Source organism: Eptatretus burgeri, chromosome 12 (assembly GCF_056783735.1).
Source record: "Eptatretus burgeri isolate ZD-2024b chromosome 12, Ebu_testis_v1, whole genome shotgun sequence".
NCBI classification, from domain to species: Eukaryota; Metazoa; Chordata; class Myxini; order Myxiniformes; family Myxinidae; genus Eptatretus; species Eptatretus burgeri.
In genome coordinates, this window is record NC_140972.1 from 62,136,399 (window position 1) to 62,157,713 (window position 21,315).

The 21,315-nt window shown below is 40.9% G+C and overlaps 2 long non-coding RNA genes across 6 annotated transcripts in view; one reads left to right on the forward strand and one right to left on the reverse strand.

Annotated features, from left to right (window-relative positions):
• The window catches only part of LOC147015749 (uncharacterized), a 152,822-nt gene extending 145,085 nt beyond the window's left edge, over positions 1-7,737 (forward strand). Inside the window, exon 4 of the long non-coding RNA XR_015049823.1 lies at positions 6,150-7,737. This is a non-coding gene — a long non-coding RNA (uncharacterized LOC147015749). The remainder of the gene's footprint in view (positions 1-6,149) is intronic.
• The window catches only part of LOC147015748 (uncharacterized), a 257,017-nt gene that overhangs the window by 224,159 nt on the left and 11,543 nt on the right, over positions 1-21,315 (reverse strand). For 2 of the 5 annotated variants that reach the window (XR_015049821.1, XR_015049820.1), the window contains exon 1: positions 10,046-10,181. The exons of 1 other annotated variant lie outside the window; for it this stretch is intronic. This is a non-coding gene — a long non-coding RNA (uncharacterized LOC147015748). Of the gene's footprint in view, positions 1-10,045; positions 10,182-17,448; positions 17,702-21,315 lie in introns of those variants that run through there. 2 more of the 5 variants (XR_015049818.1, XR_015049817.1) reach the window with 2 other exon arrangements.

Genomic DNA, 21,315 nt, shown 5'->3' on the forward strand with positions numbered 1-21,315 from the left:
CACAAAAACTTTACAGTGTGGTTCGGCAAAGCAAAATATGGTTAAAGTACAGTGGCCTGCAAAAGTATGCACCCCCCTCCAAAGTTTTCATGTTTTGATGCTACCTGAACATATTTCATGATACTTTCAAATCAAACTTAATATACAGTCTTCACAAACTACTCCTAAGTAATAAAGCTAACAAAAAATGCAGATAAAATGTGAATAAGTTCGATTAACAGAGAAAAATCAGATGATTCACAGTTGTACAAGTATTCAAACCCTTTGCCTCATTAACTCTAAATCATTTCAGGAGTAAATTATTCGTTTGAAAGGTTAAAAATAAGTGTAATAGGTTTCACCAGGATGTAATCAGTGGTTTAACTTAAAAATTAAGCTCCTCCGCTTTTCTAAGGAGGTTTAAGGTGCAACTCACTTGGTCAACCAACAAGGCAAACATGAAGACAAAGGATCTTTCCAAAGAAGTCAGAGATAAAGTGTTGAAGAAGTACCATTCAGGGGAGGGTTATAAGAAGATTTCAAAGTCACTCATTATCCCTTTGAGTACAGTGAAATCCATTATATTAACAAGTGTAAGACATATCATACCACCCAGACTCGACCCAGATCAGGTCGCCCATCCAAACTCAGCAGCCAGGCAAGCAGTAAACTGGTTTGGGATGTCACTGTAAATCCAAAAATGACTTTGAAAGTTCTGCAAGACTCTATGTCGAAGATGGGGGTCAGTGTTCATCAATAAACATCAATCAAGTCTACAATCAGGGAATCAACATTCCCTTCACATAGGTGGCCTCCATGGACAGGTGGCAAGAAAGAAGCCATTCCTGAAAAAGATACATCGAAAAGCTCACATGGAGTTTGCCAACAAACATCTTCATGATACTGCAGGCATGTGGAGAAAAGTTTTGTGGTCAGACTTTTTGGTCTAAATTCAAAGCATGACATTGAGCGCAAGCCAAACACTGCACATCACCCAGTCCACACCATCCCTACTGTCGAGCATGGTGGTGACAGCATGGTGGTGGGGCTGCTTTTCATCAGTAAAGACTGGCAAGCTTGTCAGGATAGAAGGGACAATGGACGGTGAAAAGTACAGGAGAATCCTTGATGAAAACCTGCTTGAGTCAGTCATGAATCTGAAACTGGGTAGGAGATTCACATTTCAGCAGGACATTGATCCGAAGTTCAAAACTAAATCCACACTGGAGTGGCTGAATAAGAAGAAAATAAATGTTCTTGAGTGGCCCAGTCAAAGTCCTGACTTGAACCCAATTGAACATTTATGGTGAGACTTGAATATTGTTGTCCATCAACAATCCCCTTCAGATTTGGCAGAACTATAGCAATGTTCACATGAAGAATGGGCAAGGATTTCAACAACTCACTGTGAAAAGCTCGTAGAGACCTACCCACAAAGACTCATAGCAGTCATTGCTACAAAAGGTACTTCCACCAAGTACTGATCTATCGTGCTGAATACTTTTACAACCAGTGAATTTTGATTTGTACATGTTTTTTTTCAGGTATCCTTGACATGTAACCTCCTTCAACTACAATCGTGTTTTGTTTGATCTCTTCAGTTATGAATAAAAGAAGTTCATTGGGAATTTTTTTTCTACATCATTCGTTGTTCATCTAAATGTGGAGATATTGGTACAGGGTGAATACTTTTGCAGGCCACTCACTATATGTCCAAAAAATAATTTTCAGGTGTACATTATGTCCCAGAAAAAAATATGATCACGATGTGTAAATTTAACTTTTTTTGTATTTTACATCACAAAAACTCTACAGTGTTGTCGAGTGAGACCAAATATGATTATAATATGTCCTAAAAACAATTTTCAGGTGTATAGTGTGTCCCAAAAAATATCACTGTGGAAAAATTATATTTTTGTTACATTTCATTGCACAAAAGCACGACTGTATGGTCGAGCAAGACCAAATATAATTGCAGTATATCACAATTTTTTTCAAGAGTACAGTGTGTTGCAGAAGAAAGTTTCACTTTGTGTAAATATCACCACTTTAATTTGCCTATCGAATTAGGGTGGGCATGGTGATATGTATATATCTCTACGTATATATTGTAGCGTCGAGGGCTCAACTAACGTTGAGCTCATCGCGGTGAGAGAGTAAAATCCCGCGATGTTCTGAGTGGCTTAACTCCAGTGGAGACGTTCCGAATGAATGGCGGACTATGTGTGCCTGGGTTGTATGGAGAGACACAAAAACCTTAAAGCTTTGAAAACCAACAGGTTTATTCCCGAAACCACAATAAAACTAACCAGGGATGATTGACTGGCAGAAGGCTACGATGGTGGGTAGTGGTGGGGAAGAAAGGGGGACATGGAATTGATAATAAATAATTATGTACAATCTGAATATAAACTATGGTGCCATAAACCAGATTCAATCACTGCTGGAGAAAGGGACAAAAACTGGGAGACTCAGCTCTGGAGGTAGCAGGGATGAGCAGGCAACGAGCGAATGATGAGGACAATGAGGACGATGGGTGACAGGTAGCAGGCAGATGAATCCGGGAACAGGGCAAAAAAACAGACAGTACAGGCAGGCAGGATGACCTCCTCACCAGCTCTCCTCAGTTCTTTTTCTCCTCCATTTACCTCAAAACTCTTTCTCTCCATCATCTCAGACTTCCAACTGCCCAAACAGCTCCTCCCTCTTCTCTCCCTGGGCAATGAAAAACTCCGCCCTTCACTCTGCGATCTGAGCTATGCCCCTTGGGAGGTGACGAATGTGACGAACTGCTGTCTCACCTCAGACCTTCATTCTGCTCACCACAATGTTACCACACTTACCACAACCTCTCCACACATCTCCTAAAAATCCCCACAATTTACGTTCACGTCTTCACTACAATCACCGCAGTTACGAACATCTCCCTCTTCACTACTGACACCGCCATTATGAGCATCCCCTCCCTCATTGCCGCAACGCCAGATTTACAATCATCTCTCGCAATGCCACAATGTTCTCTGTTTGGGGCTGGAGAGCACGTCCATAGACTTTTGCCCCATGTTAATCTCGGAGCTCCGATGCATGACAAGGTCAGGGAGCGAATGAGGCCATTTTCACTTTCGGGGCCTGGTGGGGCATGGCTATGGTGCGGTACGACTGCTGTGTTCCAATAGGGAAGCTTGAAATCACCAACAGGCCCATTTGATCAGATTCTTAGCCCCTCCCTCACTCAGAGCCCATAAAAAGGCGTAATTCAGTGGAGATTTGGTCAGACGAGTCAGATTGCGGGAGACCTCGGAGGAAGCAGACGTCGGCTGATAACACAGAAGGGCAAGCTTAAGTGCTGAATGAACATCACCATGAGTCAGCAAGGCTGAGTGAGGAATCGGCACAGAATGAGTGACTGCTATGGCCCGGGACCCTTCCCGTTTCATCGATGCCCAGTTCGGCTATATCCAGCAGCCAACAGTTACACTTACAGATTCTTACACCACTCCGTTATAGTCTTTCTCTTCGGCATATTTCTCTACTATCTATCTCTCATCTACTGTGGATGCACAGGAGCAATCGGCATGCAAGTCCCGACTTAACATTCTTTTCAGCGCAAAACCACAGTTCTTTCCAGAGCGAACCTTACTAACTCGCACGTCACTTCTCCCTCTAACACCACGCTGCATGACACGCTGCACTCCACTCACTCCCACACTATAGACACCTTCAGTTTTCTTCCCTCCTTCCCCCTTCCTTAGCGTTTGAGTTGCGCAGGTCTGCCGATTGTGCCATGTATTAAGAGGTAGCTAATCCTCAACTGCCTCTTATCTCTCTGGGCTATCTCTAATTTTCCTCAGTTGTGTGGGTGTGTTTGATGGTGCCTGTCACAGCATAAGTTAAGATTGTATAAGCATATTCGGCGTAACTCTGCACTGTCTTCTCTTGTGAATATTGCCTGTCTTTGGCTGCACCAACTAATTCCTTGCTTTTCCTGCTGTACATTTGCAATAAATCCCATACTGTACCACATAATTTTCCTCGCTTTGTAAAATAAATGTGCCTCTTTTCAATATACCCAGCTCGTTTTTGTCTTTTCCTCCATCGGTCTAGCATGGTCCGCACCTTAGCATAGCCGTGAAGTTGTCCCCGAAATCTGCTTAATAGCCGGTGCATACTTGGCAGCACCGCTCGGCTGCACATAATACGGTAAGTAACGCAAGCACGCATCAAGGGCGCGAATCCCTGATAAGGCAACCACATTTTCCTAGTTAAACAGTTGTCAAACAGAGGACACATGGGTAATGTGGTCAAATTATTGGTGTCCGCGGTCAATTAGCAACCTGCCGCTACACGAAGATATTCATGTGCGACGGCCTGCAATTTCTGGTGAGTGCGGAGAGAAACCAGAGGCAGCCCCTCCGTCGTAGTTCCCCCGTGACCCGTACAATATATATATATATATATATATATATATATATATATATATATATATATATATATATATATATATATATATGTAAGCGCGCGTGCACGTACGCACGCACGCACGCACGCACGCACGCACGCACGCACACACACACACACACACACACACACACACACACACACACACACACACACACACACACACACACACACACACACACACACACACACACACACACACACACACACACACCTACCTTGGGTGGTGGGCTTGGGATCTGAGGAGCCCGAGTTCAAATCCCAATCAGCTGTTGAATTAATACCAGGTAGGGTTGACTCTGCCTGTCATCCTTCTGAGGTTGGCAAAATGAGTGCCAGCTTGCTGGTGTACTGTGTTGGAGTGGTATCAGAAGGAGACTGCTTAGGCAACACCAACACTCTGCACAGAGCATGGTCCCAATGGATCGATGGATATGTATGTATGTATATATATATATATATATATATATATATATATATATATATATATATATATATATATATATATATATATATATATATATATACATACATATACTGTCTGTGTAATTTATATGTATACACTGTATATATAATTTATAGACTTTCTAACATCGACTACAGCAGTACTCCATATGTCGGTATGGCACGGGGAAAAATGGCTGCCCCATCAAATGTCTGCAAAATTAGATGCTGAAAAGCCACTCTAAAGTGAAGTCGTAACACTTTAAAAAGCCATACCTTTTGTTCTTGAGTGTTTTCAGAACTATCAAGACTGATAAAGATGCCAGAATACATCGCTAAAGTACCAAATCTGGAGATTGCAAAAATCGCTGAATTGTACTTCTTTCTCTCATAATGTCATCAGCCATCCGAATACAATGATGGCTGAAGAGATTACAATGATTCTAACGGGACGGAAGCGACATCATGTCTCTCGGGTATTGCACTCATGCCATAACAAAAATAAATCTGATGAATTAGAAACAATATACCCACAATATACCACAAGCTGGTGAATGGCATCTACGCATGCACAGACTACTAAGAAACTGTGGTGAACTCTCTGCTTCCTCCCAAAAATAATTTCTTCTATGGATTGCAAGCCCTTGTGGATTGCAAGGTACTACAAAATGTGTAATTTATGAAGGAAAATGGCTCAGAATAAACAGAATCATTTTAAAAACAAAGAAAGACAGAAAGAAAGAACACAGCCTCTCGTGCAAAGTAAAGGGGTTAACACAGAGCGAAAGACAGCTTCCCAGTAGTTTGCCATGCTCGGTATTATACTAATCATGAGGAAAAAGGCAGAAGCTCACGTTCCTTATGCTACGTGTGTGTGTGTGTGTGTGTGTGTGTGTGTGTGTGTGTGTGTGTGTGTGTGTGTGTGTGTGTGTGTGTGTGTGTGTGTGTGTGTGTGTGTGTGTGTGTGTGTATGTGGTTTCACACAATACTTATTTTGTAACATAATTCCTAGTTCCTGTGTATAATTTATATATTGCTCACCACTGCATGTTTAATACAATGGAATGGTGATGCAGCAGCACATTACATGCGTCCACATTGACCCTGCAGTGTCATGTGTTTCACTGATATTATTTCATGCAAATTTTAATTTGAATATAATCAATGTATTAATCGAAGTATTTCAAAACATGATTTCCACTTGACAATTGAACCGCAATTTACCGCATGATTCTCTCCCCCCCCCCCCCCCAAAAAAAAAACAACAGAAACAAGTCAGAACTTGAATGGCACTCGGAAGAGCGCATACCACTGCCAGGATGAACAGTTTATATTTTGTATCCCATTGACAGGCCAGATCTGCATCCGAATCTTCACCAAAATCTAATCAGTTCATCCTTGTCACACACTTAACATGTCCACCAAATTTAATCCGAATCCGTCCACCACTTTTTCAGATGTCCCTGCTCATAGACAAACAGATAAACAAACAATCAGACAGACAATAAACAGAGAAACATAGGTGAAAACATAAAACCTCCGTCCACCTTTGGTGGTGGAAGTAAAAAAAAAAATTTCAACATGAAAAATTTTTTTGCGATGGAATTCTAAACAATATCCCCCTTCCACCATGCGGCAGGGGATAAAAACCAACCAAACAAGTTAAGGTGTGACAAGGATTGACAAGAAGGAGTGACACCCAATATGACACCACAATCCTGGTACCGATTTCCATCATGACATCTTTTGACATTTTCCCCCTCTCAACCCCACAACATATAATATTCACAATTGCACCGAACCATACTACAAATCCAACAACTACCTATCACATAGACATCGTCATACAATGTTACTATTGCCACACAGTCATGTATGACAAAAATGTCAAAATATGTCGTTATAGCAATCTATAAAAGGATTGTTGTTTGTATTGTGCCATCATTCCTTCCTTAGTGCCATGACAATGGCAATGCGTAAAATAATTGTGATGTGGTATTGTGATGTCATTCTTTCCTTTTCATTCCTTCATACCTAGCTTGGTTGTTTGTTTGTTTTTGAAATTCCGTCCCGACATGTTTTTTCATTATTTTTTTTCCTTTTTTTGTGACTTGAATATCAAATTGAAGACTCTGACAAAATTGCAAATGGGAACTTGGAGGAAATTGTAGGAAAGTTTAGTTTGTGCTTGTAGAACTTGCAGAGTGTAGAACTTGTGATTAAATGTGGATGATGGAGGAAGTTTGGTTTGGTGGGGGGAATGCAGGTTTGGGTGGGAGATCAAGAGTGTATTATATCTCTCCCACTCACATCCATACTGCGTACATGAGTGATATCTGTTTAATAGGACACTGGATTTGTCTCTGTGTATAAACTGTATACACCTCAAAACTTTACCAAGCCGTTAGTCAAAGGTCCAGCTCATTGAAGCCTGAGAACGGAGCTCTTAAGAAAACCATACCAAGCACTCATAGCCCCTGCAGGCACGATAACATCAGGAGATCGAGATTCAAGCACTGAGCGGGTGCTCTGTGTGCAGCTCCTGTCGCCTTGCTTACCCCCAGTGCCCCTTTATCACACTATCTTTTAACCTCCTGTTTGCAAAGCCTTTCTCGGAAGCATGAATGAGACCTTTTAGCCCTTTCCTATGAGGGAGACCATTATTGCTGGAGCCTGGACGTGGGATGGTACAGTCATGTAACCATTGTGCACAATATACATACAATGCCAAAACATACTTTGTGGTTGAATTTGACTCGTGGAAGCATATATTGCGGCCGTAATCGCCTTCAGCAATCACTTCTTTTTGTCCGAGAGGGTACGGATTTATTATACAGTTTTGCATAAACAAACTCATCTGCCTTCTCTTCATTAATTTCTATATTTTAATAATTTGGAAAAAAAATTAAACGGTGATCTAAGCTCGGCTGGATTGACAGGATAGCTTGTAGGTCGCATGCTTGCTTTTGAGCCGTTTGCCTCGGTTCAATTCCTGACCTACCTACACACTAACACCCTGTTGCTTTGCAAGCAGTGCATTGCACCAATGAATAGGTCATCCTTTCGAAGGGGGCATTAAGCCGGCTGTCCCATCTGCTAGCATGTGCAGATAGAAGTTAAAGATACCGCTGCATCCTTAGAAAGCATAGGCCATTGGGTTTTGGTAACCTGATCAAATTGCAAATTATTGCCTTAACTTATGGAATCCTATAGCAGAGTGGTGATATGTCTAGGTTTGGTTTTCAGCCATAGAAACTGCTCTGGCAGAAAGAAGGCTCTCCAAAGAGAGTATGGTCATCGATCGATGGAAGATAGATAAATAAATATAAATATTGATCGATTGTCTATCAAATGCTCGTATATACAAATTATATGCAGGATACACACATGAAGAGCCATTGGTGTACTTTTTGGTGAATTAGTAGGATATTTGGTAAACAATGCAAATTCAACAACTGAATGGGATTAGAACATGCAGCCCCTGTATCATGAGCCATGGGTTCAGTTGGGATTACCAACCAGCAAAACCCAGGTTGTTAAGTGCATTTCTGAATGTTCTCTCAGAGATCCATGAATTTTGAAACAAAAATTAAATTTACAGATGGGTCAAGCGGCAGCTCAGTGGAAAGATTTATGGGAATAAAAATTCCAAAGTCCGAATCAATGGGAGGTTCAGGATCAACACGCCCATTGCAATTCACAACAGGTAAACAGCAGAAGCATGACCTCTCAGATCGCTCTCCAGAGTCACAATTGCAAAGTATTCCTGATGGAGTTTCTCTGGCAGCCTTTTAAAACATTGGGAAAGTTTCCAAATTCCTCATTGATTGGGCATTGCCAGAATTCTTGTTGGTTCAGCCCCTGGTTAAAAATAAATACAGTATTGCAAAAAACAAATATCTCAAAACTGTCCCAAAATGATATCATAACTTTGTGCAAAATTCCAGGTTGTCCAGCAAATGGGATTAAATCTTGTTTCTGGAACCTCCTTGTTGGGATTGCACACTGTGCTGAAATTTAACAGTATCGAACTTTCCAAGAATGTCTGTGACTCTAGAGGTTTATTTTTACCTTCGTACAAAACAACATGTGGACTCATCTCATATGTGTGTGTGTGTGTGTATATATATATATATATATATATATATATATATATATATATATATATATATATATATATATATATATATATATATATATATATATATATATCAATCAAAAATTTGAGGTTGGGTACAGTGGTGACCTTTCCGTAAGGACACCAGACTGGGATTTCAGGGGTTGTAGGTTCAAATCCAGCGAAATATTAAGGACATGGATTTTAATCTTCATGAAGTCAGGCTAGTTTCAGGAGAATTGCCACATCACTATTGGGGTGTGGGTAAAAACCCAGCTGGCTCGTTAACAACATTCAGGGTAGGATAATCTGCCCACCCCATCTGGTCTGCTCCACACGTGAGGATAGTTGACTCATTGTGGTTACCTAGCTCTTATCCCCTTCGCTTGTAATAGAAGGTTGTTGTGAATGACTGTGGGTCTAGTGTGTCTCTTGCACTTTCCAATTAAAAAATAATTTGATCTCTTTGCATAGACCAGGCTTATGGACTCATATCCAAATTATTTCATTGAGTCATCCTATATGTTGACAAAGACTGCCTTTTAATGCAAAAAAGCAAGGGAAATCGCCACTTTATAAGTTCCATTGTAAAACAGCATTTTTCAAACAACCCAAACATATATGACTGAACATGTGGTTTGAAATTGTAGACTGGATAAGCAATCATTGCTGGAAAAATACATACATTGCATCCTGCAGGATTGTTAAAAAGTGAACCAAATCACTATTGAGTAGCTCTCCTGGTGAATAGACTGTATGGAGATATATATATATATATATATATATATATATATATATATATATATATATATATATATATATATATATATATATATATGAATGTATGTATCATATATATATATATATATATATATATATATATGTCATAGCCTTAGTTTATGGAAAATAAATAACAAGATTGAAGGTTTAAAACGAGTTGAATAAGTAAGTGCAGGGTACAACTAAATGAATAAATATAAAGTTAGCAGTAACCAAGTTAATATAACGACAGAATAACGAAGTCGAAAGCAGAATGAAGAAAAGCACCTTATGCCGAGCGTATCTGGCGCTGCACCACCGCATGAGCAGGTTGGGCGAAGGTGTCGCATCATGTATTTCAAACACGCCCTAAGCCCAGGAATTGGGGAGGACAAAGCAGCAGAAGGGCTGCTCTCAGCGCTCTGCCATCTGGTACTGCAGTGCGCACTGGTTGCAATCAGAGCCAGCAACGCCTGCCAGGAAAGCTGTAATAGCGCCCGAAACTCCCGTTCAATCCTGCGTTTTATGATGGAGACATTTGGCTTATGCTTACCAACAGCTGCTGGGTAATAACTGTCCACCTCTTTATGCTTCTTTTATGTGTTTTTTGTTAATGTTCTAACGATTGCAGAAAGTTTGCCACTCGCTACACCTCTAATCAATATTATGAATTCTGCAGTCTGCTCTTTCTCGTTAATTGGTTTTCAGAACTTTCTGATTGCAGTCTTAAAAGGAAACTTTTCTTGATTGCGTCTTATAGTAATGAAATTCTGTTTGCCAAAATTCTCTTGCTTTGGGACAGCTCGTGTTCTGCTATACACATGCAGCTGTTTCCTTTGCACGGCCAAGTGCTCTGCAAAGCCTGAAGCACATGCCGTCACGATCGCTCACGTTTTTCCGTCCAACGCTTGGTCGGAACCCAGGAAAATTGGTCGTCGTCCGCTCCACCCATGTAACTGGCATGGACGTGCAGCTGCACGCTGATTTCTGATAAGGCTGCGCAATCCTAATACATAAACAGCTCGTAGAGTAGATGCTTCATTGGTGTACAACACAAATGGATCACGTTTTGCTTTCAAGATATATACATATATATATATATATATATATATATATATATATATATATATATATATATTTATGATTTAAGCTTCCTGGAGAGCTTGCACATATATCACATTTGGGACAAATACATTATCAGACATCAATGTGCCTTATCTGAATTATAAAGGCATTAGTAGACAATGGTCAAGCACATGGTATATGGGATTTAAACCTGGGTTCCCCACATTATGAGCCAAGGCATCATCATGGGGACTCAAATAGGCCAACCCATTTATGCTCTGGAAGAGGAAATTGCCAAAAAGAGGAGACCGAAGGCTATATAATATCATCATTCAAGAATGTATATCATATATTTCACCATTAATACAAAGATCTTCTTATGAAAGTAAATAATTTCCTGGATCAGCAAATCACCTGTATGTTGTCAAGTTTTGTTATTGCTGTGCACTGCAGATGGGATTTGTAAATGTGTGATGAATATTTCATCCACTGATTCTTTTTCCACTATAGTTGTCCGTGTTGTATTGTGTACAACCTTTCCTCTGGAAGTGCCCGTTATTATATGATGGTTGTATGAAATGTGGATAAACCTTCTTGCTTACACAACACCTGGCTGCTGGTTACATCCTTTCTGGGAGTGTGGCTATGCCACGGAAGCAATGCCCCCTGGAGAATACAGTATATGGAAAGAATTTGGGATATGACCAACAGAGTACTGATAAACAATTACCTACACTTTTTGAAGGGAAGGATAAATGTTTGTGTGATGCAGCTTTATAGGCAGGGGATGACACAAATGTTTGAACCTGTTAGTTAGTGCTCCCATCTGAACCTCTGGCTCATGATGCAAATAACTCAGGTTAAAATCTCACATGCCATCATGTGCTTGCCCATTGTCTACCAATGTCCTTGTAATTCATGGAAAACTACAACGACTGCTCCTTGTGTCTTTGTCGAGCATATAATACATGTACAAACTCCTCCATGAGCCTTGGATCACCACAAACACCAAAAAAAAAATCACCCCTGTGAGCTCAATGCCTAAATGGACAAAATATACAGTGTATAGTACAGTATCTAGTCATGAGACGTTGGACAGTGTGTAGTACAGTCTATAGTCACGGGACATTAGTTGTTTGAACATACCATACATATTATATTTTTAACTCTCACCATCTGCGCAAGGAAGCAGAAATAATTTCTGCACGGCCATTTACCTGCGTTATGTGGGAGCCATTAAAATGAGTGATAAATCCCAAGATAACCTTATCTGGAGTCATTTCGTGCATACTTGAAAACCGGTGGTAAAAGACGCACCACTAAAATGGTTTATTCAATTAAAAGAAAAACAAACTTAAAACGAGCAATCATATATATATATATATATATATATATATATATATATATATATATATATATATATATATATATATATATATATATATATATATATATATATCAGAAAAATATATAAATCAAGTTGCAAGCAATAAAATATATCCATGAATAAGGATGCCTCTTGCATATATATATATATATATATATATATATATATATATATATATATATATATATATATATATATATATATATATATATATATATATCTTTAATGCATAGCACTTCCTAAGGCACACAGTTGCGTTGTGTATACGAAGAGCCGTATAAAGCTGCAGCTATCCCATTGCTGAAAGCATCTTTGCTCTGCAAACCTGAAATATGTTTCCCAGGATCTTTAATTGCCATGCAGCCATCTGGCGTGGTACAGATGTGAGATGCAGAGATCCGTAATGCCAAGTCGTTTGGCAGCTGTCTCTAGCAGTACTGTCGCCATGGGAGCGCAGCTAACGCTAAACAAGATGGCAGCATGACAAGAGGTGAGCTAATCCGATAGCCGTGTGATTTACATTTTTATATCGGTCGCTAGGAGTCAAGTGCTCATTGTTTATGACACTAGACCACATAATGGCACTGTACCCAATAAAACGCCCTTGCGTTTTATGCCCGTGTTTAATAAAGTCGCTGTGTTTCGAATCACCCCTTGATTTGCCAAACCAGTCTTGATCGACTGTTCACAAACCCGTCTAGCTTGACCGCTCTGGAAGCGGCTCTTGTCTCATTGTGCCAGGTTAACTCTGTGTGTGGGATGGATCCCCGACCTTTCCCTAGCCAAGGAACTGTTGCCACTTGACTGATCGGTGAGCAGTGGTGATGCCGCTGAAGAGGAGTAGACATTGCCAAGCCTCTACACTGTGGGCTCATGCACTGCAGACCAAATTGAATGACCACTTCACGTGTGTCCCTTTTGCATGGAGATTGCTCGGCAGGGAGATGTATGCTGTGGCATTAACCCTAGGTGGATAATGATGATCTGACAGACTCATCAACCAGATGTGTTCGGGCCAAACGGTGAACAGCGTGATTGCTTCAGATGCTGCGAGTCATTAGGTGAGGTCTGGCTTATGTCAGGGGAAAAAAAGGTTGTGGAGGTTGAGGGAGTGAAAGGGGAGGGGCTCGGAATGGGGGTTGGGTAAGCCAACCGCCAAGTCTCTGAAAAGGCCAGAAGAGGAGGAAAAAGTACGTACATGGAAGATTGCAGAGCTCACGAATACCTGGAGGATGTGCAGAGAGAAAGGCAAGATGGATTCAGAATGTTGTAAGAGCTGTAAGAAAGGTGGAGGGTGGTTTGCCGGATGCAAATGACAGCACAAAGAAATCAGAGATGATGAAAAGAGGAAAACAATAGGAAGAAGATAGAAGAAAGCTCTCCAAAGTGATACAAGGGGTGCATGGTGTGGTGTGAAAGAGAAGAGTGAAAAGCCGGGAACACAGAAAGAACCCAAGAAGAATTAAAATTTGGAGAGAGATTTGAGGGGACAGAAGGGGGAAAATGAAAAATTGTATCAAATTATACTGCGTTTAACTTATCCCCAAGCGCCGTGCCACAGGGGTCGTACAAATCAGCACAAAGGTGGTTCAGTCAATAGCTCTGTGGCTTTTCTCATACAACGCCATGGGTCCGGTATTTATCAAGTCTTGCAACTATGTTGGTGACTGTAAAGACTCTTCAAACTTTGTAAACGATCTCAAGCAACGTTATAGCCAAGCTGGTCGATCTCATTATGGAAGCTTTTTCGTCGAGAAATTCACAATTGTAATCAAGTTGCCCTTATTGTTTATGGGTTGAGTAAAAATAAGGGGTCATTAGTTATCGTTTTTGCAAAACTATGTTTGGAATAGGTTTAACAGAACAAATACAGTTAAATGGGTGGCTTTGCTGAGCCTTCGTGGAAGCTGAGAGTAGAAACTGCCTTAAGCAAGAGACTGTACTGTACTACAGTAGAGGCTTCCAAAAAAGAGGACCCTTGAGCTATTGAGAGGGGTAGGGATGGTTGAGGGTAAGGAAGAATGTTGGATCAGGGGAAAGGCGGACGGAATGAGGAGTGTATTAGAGAATGGACTCCTCAGCAGAGAGCAATTGGGATATAATTCCTGCAATGGCACAACTATTGTTTAATTCACAATATAAGTGACACCTAAATACCTTCTTCTTTCGTTTTACATCGGAATAACATTCAGAGATAGGAGATATTCAGAATTCCTTCAGCTTGGAGGACAATCACGCAACCCAAAAACACGTCTCCGCAGCCCAGGTCACCAATCGAAGACCATATAATAATTCGTGTTTCAGCCCATTACCCTCGATATGACTCTGCCAACGGCAGCCACATGTGAATAGATACATAAACAATACCCCTATACCAGTGAAAACACCAATGAACCAAGAAGGCAACACCAGCACACTCAACGCATACATTCGTCCAGGACTATTGTCCACCCAAACCACTCGCTACACCAGCCGAGCTTGACTGTACTACATTCCTAAGCTAACCATACAGGTAGTAAAGTAGGCTCATTCCCATTTTATGCTGACAAATCAAACACCAAACCAGCTCTCTAAACTTACTCAATATTAACAGTCCCATAAATGAACATTCATATTTACACACCATCACGAGCACAGAGAGGACAGGAATATCAACTTCCATCATAAATAGCATACACGGAGTAATGGCTTCTATCAGTTCTGATATATATATATATATATATATATATATATATATATATATATATATATATATATATATATATATATACATACATACATTGTCGAAACATGTGGTCCGAGAGAGTAGAAACTGATGTTGTATCAAATTATCTGCTCGTAAACGAATTTACATGGCAGAGGTCTGCGCTCTATCGAATGCCCTTCTGGTTGTGGTTACATTCTGCAAGCAGGTAAATAACTCAAGTAAATGAAGAACTCATGATGAGAACGAGTTATTTATGAGAACGTTTTACATCTACAGTGTAGTGCTTTTAATGAAAATATGGCAAAAGTTATGGAATAAGAAGTGGAAGAGGTGCGTGTTAGTTCTGCCGAGCAATCAGTTCAAGTGTAAGCTTCATTGTCTTGAGTCATGTGACCCAACGTGAGCAGACTGAGCCTGCGCCGGCTGACATTTATTTAAAGATATTTTTGTTCATGAACATTCTCTGACAGTTTTGTGATTTTTTTCCTGAGATACTGTATTAGCCTTGAGTTGCATCAGTTTCCAAAATTCCAGCTTTTTAGCCCACCAAGAAAGTACTTAACATTTATATCAGTGAGTGAGTCAGTGGTTAGAAAGAGTTATGTGTATATATATATATATATATATATATATATATATATATATATATATATATATATATATATATATATATATATATATATATATATATATATATATGCGGGGTGTGCTTACACATTGTGTAAGCATACGAACCGTGGTTCCACATTGTCTCAGGTCTCTCACCTGCATTTGATTTTTCATTTATTTATTTTCATTTACTTAAATATTAATTTACGGACGCTTTCTGATGGTTCTGTGATTTTGGCCCGGTGTACCGGCTTCGATGCCCTTCGGCATTCAAATTACCATGCTTCCCCATTGTCTACTACGACTACGATTACTACCTATGACTTTAACGGCCAGAATGATTCCCACCATATTGTGGGGTGGGTCAGGCTACGTTTCTCCTTTTTGCCCTGTCGTCCACGAACTCATGGCTGGCCAGGCATGATCTTCGACTGAAGGTGATTTGGCCACAAATGTGTAATTTGTTCAGAGCACCGGCAATAACTCACCTCCTCCCCGTGAAAGACACCGTAGGATACCTGAAGTCAACCAAGGACCAGTGCTGAAAGATGGGTTTTTATTTATTTGTGTGTAACCTATGGGTGTTTAGCTGCATCATTTTTATGGGGGCACAGCTGTGCCGCTGATGCAATGCCCCTTGTTACCAGTAAGCTGTTACTAATTTTGCCGACCTCGAAAGGATGACAAGCTGAGTCAACCCACTTGGTGCTAATTCAACGAAATGACAGGGGCTTGAACTGAAGGCGTTAAGATCTTAAGCCAACACCAGTCTTTGAGAGATGGGTCCTCCTTCTTAACGGTCCCTCTGATGAACGGCATTGAGACCTCACTCTGCATGTGAAACACGAGGGTGACAGTTTCTAGCTGTGTTGAGATTTGAACTCAGGAAAGACAACTCAAAGGTGAATGGGCACACCTCAACCTTATCTTGCTAGAAAATTTATAGCACCAAATATATATTATTTACTTTGAAAAACAATATTGGAAGCTTTTTATGAGACATCTCATACATTATAGACACTATTCAGAAGTTATATTGTTCCACAAAAGCTTCCCAGCAAAATGTGAGAATTTTATATAAACCATGACGAGAAAAAAATAGTTATAAAGTTCAATGATTTTCAGTCGAGCATGATCCGATGATTATTAGGTCTTCTGGACTGTCGTTGTATATTCTGGTTCCAACTCATTGGGTGGTTAGAAGTGGGCATCCTTACTACAATTCACGGACTGGTGTTTCTGTGTTTGTTTGTTTGTTTGTTTGTTTGCCGCGCTGTTATTCCTGCAGTTGTGGGCTGTTTACATCCAGACTTGCTACATCGGATCAACATGACCCCAATTAATGTATGGGGGGTGTTTTTATCTCTCCCTGTGGTCTTGGGGGAGTGGGTGAGGCGGAGGATGCAAGTTCTCAATGTAAATGTGTATCGTGTAGCACCACCTTCAGGTAGTGGAGGGTATTACAAGTCTCCACCATTTACAGTACTGTACAGTATTCCTGTCCCCATGTTTTCCAGTACAGTGAGGTGTTTTTAAGTACAAGCAGTAGGTATGTTTTTGCTTCAAGTACGTAACCCGGGGGGTTTTTTTGCCTCTACAGAGTTGTCAGTTGCCTAAACATCGCTCAAATAAAGGTATGCGTCAGAAGAACGCGTTACATGCTGGTACAGGTGGGTACTCTGCTGGTGGAATCAAAGCCATAAGCATTCCCATTCACAAGACCCAAAGTAGACGTTGAAGTCAATATCGAAGTTCAACAACTCAGAAAGTATTAAGGAATGTCATATTTACGTCATGGCATTCCATCACGTTATACATCCATCCAATTCTTCCACTCCTTCCACTGAATGTGACTTCATTTGCAAGATTACATTCACAATGAGCCATTACTTATGTGAAAGGAAAACTTGGTAACGAACAAACCTTTTTCCACGTGATTCGCACCATAGCTCGAGCTGCCCTGATCCTGCCTCGCGACAGTAAGTTCTCTTATGTTTCAAATGGCACTCTCAGACTGGCTCGGGGCCACCGCTGGCCACTGTGCGTCTCAGGGTGTGTGTGTGGCTCGGTGTGTGGTGTGTATATATATATATATATGTGTGTGTGTGTGTGTGTGTGTGTGTATGTGTCTCGGTGTGTGTGTGTGTCTCGGTGTGTGTGTGTGTGTGTGTGTGTGTGTGTGTGTGTGTGTGTGTGTGTGTGTGTGTGTGTGTGTGTGTGTGTGTGTGTGTGTGTGTGTGTGACACGGTCTCTTTGGCGTCGCCGGGACACCGTGTTCACCAACCTTGTCAAATGACCCATGTTGTTCAGTTTCTGCGGTACCACACAAACCGCTCTGTAAAGGCGAGGGTGAGTGTGCCATTTATGCGTTATGAATTTATGACTTAATTACGTCATCGTAAAGTTTTTTTTATAAACTAACGTTACAAAGATTTTAAACTCAATTTCCCGAGATAAATATCACGTTTCCCATATGAAAACATGTTGGTATTTCGCTTCACCTCCTCGCAGTTTTTATAATTATCTCTTTATTTTAGATGAGTGAAAATAGTGGTAAAAGCGGTAAAAGATTGACGAGGGGCGTTCAAAATGTTCTCGGAACGAGACACCCGAAGTGCTCCAAAGAAACATTGTTTTTTAATTTTCAATATACTCTGTTTTAACGATTAGAAAAGATGGTTTTTTTTAATTGCTAATTATTTATGCTGAAAATTTTTTAATTAGCTGCGGGATATTGGACTATCGTGAGTGTGTCGTTCGCATAACTTTTTGAACGTGCCCCAGCTGGAACTGGCACAGTTACGTTGGACCGACGTGAGGCTTGTGTTGGCATCGTCGCCGTTGGTCGTACGCACCTTGCCAACGTTGGTTCAACGTTGGCTCTTCGACCGGACGAAAGAGATGCTTGGCCTTGTGGACAACTTTGGGAGGAAACAAAGGACGTGGGGTGGAATGGGGTGGGGCGGACTGGTGAGACGGAGGGGTGATTCAATATTGCAGTTTGTCCAATGAATTCCATCTATTAAGCCAACACGAGCTGCCATTAAACGTCGGATCAACGTTCACCCAATGATCAATCAAATCGACGTTGGCCCAACAGGATGGCCGCTGTTGGGCCAACGTTGGTCCCCCCAGATTGGTCCAACGCACGAGGACTCCACGGATCTCTGAGCAATCCTGCAAACCATAACATTACAAGGATGCTGCTCAGTATGTGAAGCCACAGCAATAACAGATGTGGTATTATGTAATAATTCATATTACTCGTGCATGCCCGTAGGTACGTGCCCGTACGTGCGTGGCCGTACGTGCAAACAAAAACAAAAACTTTCAAACCGCGTGCCAGAAACAACCACATAGGCCGTTCCTTCGCGCTCGTAAATGACACACACACACACACACACACACACACACACACACACACACACACACACACACACACACACACACACACACACACACACACATACACACACACACACACACACACACACCTGGAATTATAGATAGATGAAATGAGGTCAATGAGATGACAAATGAAGGGGTTGAATGCAGACTGCAGAGCAATGAGTAAGGAAACCCGTCGTTGTGAATCGTTTTTACCACCAAATTGAGATATATTTCGTTGGCAAGCATGCGGAGTAGAGCTGAATTCCTTAACACTTCCAAAGGCCACACCGTTTTGACAATTGGAAACAAAAAAAAGTTGTGCACTTTTTTTGATAAATTATTTTCGGAACAATTTTTCAATAAATAAGTAATAATAAAAATTGTCTCCATGTACACACCTTTATCTCGTTAGCAGCTCTTAATAAACAACTGCTGAGGAAACGGCACTTCTTTGTTTCTTCGTCCAGGGCAAGAATGCGGAGGCTGCTGGATCTGCCAACGTTTTGATCAATTATTAGTTTTAATGGCCAATTATTCAATTAGCGCCAACGTATTTTGCCTTTTCACAATATCGTCGCAAGGAAAAACACAAAGAGAAGAGAAGAGAAGAGAAGAGAAGAGAAGAGAGAAAAAAAAAAAATGTTCGTGCAAAAAAAAAAAAAAAAATTACTTCCTGGTTCGGAGCATACCAGCTCACTCTGATGTTACCAAAATTTATGCACCGTCTTATATGAAAACGATCATAACTTGGGGCATTGTGTTTATCTATAAATGCGCATAAGAAATCGAGAAATTATTAGAATCATCATTATCCGTAAGTCCATACGTTGTAACCCGTAATGGGGAACGTGGCTGAGGTTCCCTTCCCCCATCGGCCATGCCCACGCAGCAATGTGTCTTGTCATTGGTTGGTAAATAAATGGCCATAACTTGGGAAGCACTTGTCCGATTAATATCAAACCTTGAAAAGGCACATACTCAGGTCCCCAGCAATATATATGGCAAGTTTCAATTAGATTGGACCAGTGGCTGTCGAGAAACAGGGGTTACACACACAAACAAACACACACACACACACACACACACACACACACACACACACACACACACACACACACACACACACACACACACACACACACACACACACACACACACACACACACTGCTGGAATTATATATACCAGTACGTGCCCGTAAAATAAATAAATAAATAAATAAATATTCCAACCGCGAGCAAGAAACAACAACCACACAGGCCGTTTCTTCGCTCTCGCGTATTCGTTCGTGCGTGGCACGGAAGTTCGCACATCACAGTTACGATGATTCGCAATTAAGGTTTTAATGGTCAATTATTCAATTAGCGCCAACGTATTTTACCTTTTCGCAATGTCGTCGCAAGGAAAAACAAAAAGAGAAGAAAAAGAGAAAAAAAAAATTACTTCCTGGTTCGGAGCATACCAGCACTCTGATGTTACCGAAATTTATGCACCGTCTAATATGAAAACTATCATAACTTGGGGCATTGTGTTTATCTATAAATGTGCATAAGCAATCGAGAAATTATGAGAATACACGAAGTCATCACTCTTCGGAAGCCTGTACGTTGTAACCCGTAATGGGGAACGCAACTGAGCTTCCCTTCCCCATCGGCCACGCCCACACAACAACGTGTCTTGTCATTGGTTTGGTAAATAAATGGCCATAATTTGGGAAGCACTTGTCCGATTAATATCAAACCTTGAAAAGGCACATCCTCAGGTCCCCAGCAATATATCTGGCAAGTTTCAATTAGATCAGACCAGTGGTTGTCGAGAAACAGCAGTCACACACACACACAGACACACACACACATTGCTGGAATTATAGATACTAGTGCATGCGCGTAGATGTGTGGCCGTACGTGCAACCCCCCCCCCCCCCGCAAAAAAACTCAAACCTCGTGCCAGAAACAACAACTACACAAGCCGTCCCTTCGCTTTCACGTGCCAGTACGTGCGTGGCTGTACATGCAAAAAAATTATATATATATATGTATATATATATATATATGTATGTATATATATATATATATATATATATATATATATATATATATATATATATATATATATATATATATATATATATATATCTTCTTCTTCCTCTTTCGGCTTGCTCCCGTTAGGGGTCGCCACAGCGGACCAACCGTCTCCATTTCGTCTCATTCTCCTCCTTCGCCCAGCAGTAGCACAATTTCCACTGGTACCCTGCTGACCACCGGTACCGGTGGCGGTCGTTGGTAACCCGGGCCTCGACCGATCCGGTATGGAAATTCGTTTTGTTGTCCGCATAATGATTTGGCATAGGTTTTTACGCCGGATGCCCTTCCTGACGCAACCCTGGTCGCCTCTTACGAGA